This window comes from Lolium rigidum, chromosome 3 (assembly GCF_022539505.1).
Source record: "Lolium rigidum isolate FL_2022 chromosome 3, APGP_CSIRO_Lrig_0.1, whole genome shotgun sequence".
In the NCBI taxonomy this organism is placed as follows: domain Eukaryota; kingdom Viridiplantae; phylum Streptophyta; class Magnoliopsida; order Poales; family Poaceae; genus Lolium; species Lolium rigidum.
This window is the reverse complement of record NC_061510.1, coordinates 74,096,173-74,101,987: the sequence shown is the minus strand read 5'-3', so window position 1 is coordinate 74,101,987 and position 5,815 is coordinate 74,096,173.

The following is a 5,815-nucleotide window of genomic DNA, read 5'->3' as shown; positions in this document are numbered from 1 at the left end:
AAAAATATGCCAATTTGCGTGCGTGATCCTCAGATATGTACGCAACTTTCATTAAATTTGGGCATTTTCATTTGAGCAAGTCTGGTGCCATTTTAAAATTCTTCTTTACGAACTGTTCTGTTTTGATAGATTCTGCCTTTTATTTCGCATTGCCTCTTTTGCTATGTTGGATGAATTTCTTTGATCCATTAATATCCAGTAGCTTTGTGCAATGTCCAGAAGTGTTAAGAATGATTATGTCACCTCTGAACATGTTAATTTTTATTGTGCACTAACCCTCTAATGAGTTGTTTCGAGTTTGGTGTGGAGGAAGTTTTCAAGGATCAAGAGAGGAGGATGATACAACGTGATCAAGGAGAGTGAAAGCTCTAAGCTTGGGGATGCCCCGGTGGTTCACCCCTGCATATTTTAAGAAGACTCAAGCGTCTAAGCTTGGGGATGCCCAAGGCATCCCCTTCTTCATCGACAACATTATCGAGTTCCTCCCCGAAACTATATTTTTATTCCATCACATCTTATGTACTTTGCTTGGAGCGTCGGTTTGTTTTTGTTTGAATAAAATGGATCCTAGCATTCATTGTGTGGGAGAGAGACACGCTCCGCTGTTGCATATGGACAAATATGTCCTTAGGATTTACTCATAGTATTCATGGCGAAGGTTGAATCTTCTTCGTTAAATTGTTATATGGTTGGAATCGGGAAATGCTACATGTAATAATTCTAAAATGTCTTGAATAATTTGATACTTGGCAATTGTTGTGCTCATGTTTAAGCTCTTGCATCATATACTTTGCACCCATTAATGAAGAAATACATAGAGCTTGCTAAAATTTGGTTTCCATATTTGGTCTCTCTAAAGTCTAGATAATTTCTAGTATTGGGTTTTGAACAACAAGGAAGACGGTGTAGAGTTCTATAATGTTTACAATATGTCTTTTATGTGAGTTTTGCTGCACCGGTTCATCCTTGTGTTTGTTTCAAATAACCTTGCTAGCCTAAACCTTGTATCGAGAGGGAATACTTCTCATGCATCCAAAATCCTTGAGCCAACCACTATGCCATTTGTGTCCACCATACCTACCTACTACATGGTATTTCTCCGCCATTCCAAAGTAAATTGCTTGAGTGCTACCTTTAAATTTCCATCATTCGCCTTTGCAATATATATCTCATGGGACAAATAGCCTTAAAAACTATTGTGGTATTGAATATGTACTTATGCACTTTATCTCTTATTAAGTTGCTTGTTGTGCGATAACCATGTTCCTGGGGACGCCATCAACTCTTTGTTGAATATCATGTGAGTTGCTATGCATGTCTATCTTGTCTGAAGTAAGGGAGATTTACCACTCATTTAATGGTTAGAGCATGCGTATTATTAGAGAAGAACATTGGGCCGCTAACTAAAGCCATGAATCATGGTGGAAGTTTCAGTTTTGGACATATATCCTCAATCTCATATGAGAACATTAATTGTTGCTACATGCTTATGCATTCAAGAGGAGTCCATTATCTGTTGTCTATACTGTCCCGGTATGGATGTCTAAGTTGAGAATAATCAAAAGCGAGAAATCCAAATGCGAGCTTTCTCCTTAGACCTTTGTACAGGCGGCATAGAGGTACCCCTTTGTGACACTTGGTTAAAACATGTGTATTGCGATGATAATCCCGGTAATCCGAGCTAATTAGGACAAGGTGCGGGCACTATTAGTATACTATGCATGAGGCTTGCAACTTGTAAGATATAATTTACATGATATATATGCTTTATTACTACCGTTGACAAAATTGTTTCATGTTTTCAAAATAAAAGCTCTAGCACAAATATAGCAATCGATGCTTTCCTCTTTGAAGGACCATTCTTTTACTTTCATGTTGAGTCAGTTCACCTATTTCTTTCCACCTCAAGAAGCAAACACTTGTGTGAACTGTGCATTGATTCCTACATACTTGCATATTGCACTTGTTATATTACTTTACATTGAAAATATCCATGAGATATACATGTTACAAGTTGAAAGCAATCGCTGAAACTTAATCTTCCTTTATGTTGCTTCAATACCTTTACTTTGATTTATTGCTTTACGAGTTAACTCTTATGCAAGACTTATTAATGCTTCTCTTGAAGTACTATTCATGAAAAGTCTTTGCTTTATGATTCAGTTGTTTACTCATGTCATTACCATTGTTTTGATCGCTGCATTCATTACATAGCTTACAATAGTATGATCAAGGTTATGATGGCATGTCACTCCAGAAATTATCTTTGTTATCGTTTAGCTGCTCGGGACGAGCAGGAACTAAGCTTGGGGATGCTGATACGTCTCCGATGTATTGATAATTTCTTATGTTCCATGCCACATTATTAATGATATCCACATGTTTTATACACATTATATGTCGTATTTATGCATTTTTCGGCACTAACCTATTAACGAGATGCCGAAGAGCCGCTTCGTTGTTCTCGCTGTTTTTGGTTTCAGAAATCCTAGAAAGGAAATATTCTCGGAATTGGACGAAATCAACGCCCAGGGTCCTATTTTTGCACGAAGCTTCCAGAAGACCGAGGGATAGATGAAGTGGGGCCACGAGGTGGCCAGACACCAGGGCGGCGCGGCCCAGGTCTTGGCCGCGCGGCCCTGGTGTGTGGGGCCCTCATGTGGCCCCCCGCGTTGCCCTTCCGCCTACTTAAAGCCTCCGTCGCGAAACCCCCGATACCGAGAGCCACGATACGGAAAACCTTACTGAGACGCCGCCGCCGCCAATCCCATCTCGGGGGAGATCGCCTCCGGCACCCTGCCGGAGAGGGGAATCATCTCCCGGAGGACTCTTCACCGCCATGGTCGCCTCCGGAGTGATGAGTGAGTAGTTCACCCCTGGACTATGGGTCCATAGCAGTAGCTAGATGGTTGTCTTCTCCTTATGTGCTTCATTGTCGGATCTTGTGAGCTGCCTAACATGATCAAGATCATCTATCTGTAATGCTATATGTTGTGTTTGTCGGGATCCGATGGATAGAGAATACTATGTTATGTTGATTATCAATCTATTACCTATGTGTTGTTTATGATCTTGCATGCTCTCCGTTATTAGTAGAGGTTCTGGCCAAGTTTTTACTCTTAACTCCAAGAGGGAGTATTTATGCTCGATAGTGGGTTCATGCCTCCATTAAATCTGGGACAGTGACAGAAAGTTCTAAGGTTGTGGATGTGTCTGTTGCCACTATGGATAAAACATTGATGCTATGTCCAAGGATGTAGTTATTGATTACATTACGCACCATACTTAATGCAATTGTCTCGTTGTTTACAACTTAATATCGGAAGGGGTTCGGATGATAACCCGAAGGTGGACTTTTTAGGCATAGATGCATGCTGGATAGCGGTCTATGTACTTTGTCGTAATGCCCAATTAAATCTCACAATATTCATCATATCATGTATGTGCATTGTCATGCCCTCTCTATTTGTCAATTGCCCGACTGTAATTTGTTCACCCAACATGCTATTTATCTTATGGGAGAAACACCTCTAGTGAACTGTGGACCCCGGTCCATTCTTTTACATTGAATACAATCTACTGCAATACTTGTTCTACTGTTTTCTGCAAACAATCATCATCCACACTATACATCTAATCCTTTGTTACAGCAAGCCGGTGAGATTGACAACCTCATCTGTTTCGTTGGGGCAAAGTACTTTGGTTGTGTTGTGCAGGTCCCACGTTGGCGCCGGAATCCTCGGTGTTGCGCCGCACTACGTCCCGCCGCCATCAACCTTCAACGTGCTTCTTGGCTCCTCCTGGTTTGATAAACCTTGGTTTCTTTCTGAGGGAAAACTTGCTGTTGTGCGCATCATACCTTCCTCTTGGGGTTCCAACGAACGTGTGAGTTATACGCCATCAGTAGCACATGAGAATTTACTTGGAATGGTTTGAAATGCCATGCATAGGTATTTATGGTGGACACTTTGGAATAACTTGGTTTTCAGGGGTTTGGAAGCACGAGCAGCGTTCCCGCTCAGTACAAGTGAAGGCTAGCAATAGACTGGGAAGCGACAATCAAGAGAGTAGTAACTGTCATAATCATGCTTGCGACAAAATAAATTAACGGAGGCATAAAAGTGATACAAGAACTCTGAGGTAAAGTAAATCATTGAGGCTTAATTGACATTTGTTCAGTCATATGCATGCGTGAGCATGTGCCAAGTTGATTCAAGTGAATTATTCAGAGGAGGATACCACAATGTCATACCTATCTATGAATAAAACAATGCAAGCAAATATTTATGACATGCTACTCATATTAATAAATTGGAGCTAATCATGAGAGATCATGAACTACTAGACTTTCTTGAATGACATATACCTCACATGAACCAACTAGGCACGCTCACATGGATGAGTATATGTACAAAAATGAAAACAAATAGAGTTCATACCAGCCTCTCACCACAATCGGATTGTCGTAGATCGTCATTATTGCTTTTTCACTTGTGTAGCTTGAATAATATGAAATTAAAACCACGTTCCAGCCACCGAAGACCATTAAACTCATAATGAACTTTACAAAACCAAAGAAGAACAGCAAATATTTTTGGCGTTTTCGAATTGGAGACAAGAACAAAAGGAAACAAGCAAACTTTAAAGCAAAATCTTTTTGGATTTTCTTATAGCAAACCAACGATAGCACACAAAGCAAAATAAAAGCAAGAAACCAAAACAAACAAAAGGTGAAGAGAAACAAAAGAAATATTTTTGGTCTTTTTGTGTTTTAGGAAAGAAACAAAGCAAAAACAAGAAGATGGAAACTAAAAGAAACACAGAAAAGCAAGATGGCAGAAATCTGCCAAAACTTGACAGCAGTACAGTAATCGATTTTTAAGAAATTCTTCCGCCGCTCAGCTCGAAAAGTGTTCAACTAATGAAAGCTAGATAACAACCTGGGGAACATGCACAAATATTGGAAGCTAAAAATAACGTTCTGGCTGCGCACACGAATTTTTTTAGTGACGTCCAGAATCTGTTTTCAGGCAGCACTTCCCCAAATATCATCTTCCTCTTATTAGAAAACCACCCTAAGAAGCTAAACAAGTATGTACAAGTATCCAGCAACCATAATATGCAAAGAATGAGTGAGGCCGGTATACCTCCCCCAAGCTTAGGCTTTTGGCCTAAGTGGAGATCAACCCCATGGTGCCCATGAAGTAGCGCCTCCGTAGTACGACGAAGATGGATCATATTCCGGGTATGTGCTGGAAGAAGCACCCGGATACGTGACGGTGTAGTCGTAGGAGGGTTCGGCGTCCTCGGAGTCATGCTGCTGGTGGAAGCTGTGTATGTTCAGCTGCTCATCCACCTCCTCCTTAGAGCGCGACCATGGTTCCCTGTCAATACTGAACAAATATGGCTGCGGCAAAGGGACTTCCCTCTCTTCCCCGTCAGCAAACAACATTCTATAGACAATATTATCCAAACTAGAGTTAGCTGTAACAAATTGATGACTCTTCATAGCAGCAATATCAAGCCTCATAGGAGTTATTTTCACATCAGTAGGGTTAAGAGGAAGATCTAGATATGCTAAAATGCGCGATGCAATAATTACTCCAAATATGGGCCCCCTTGTTAGACAAGCGGCGATCAACAAGAGCACCAAGATGATAAGGTGTGTCTCCAGTGACACTACAAGAAAAGTTCTGATACACAACGTCTCAAAATCGTCCGCTAAGGGGTATTTTTCGTCGCCTATGGGCCTAACCCGACGATATGGGTTCTGTTGTGGAAACCGCGTCAGGCAAAGTCCTACGACGATTTTTTC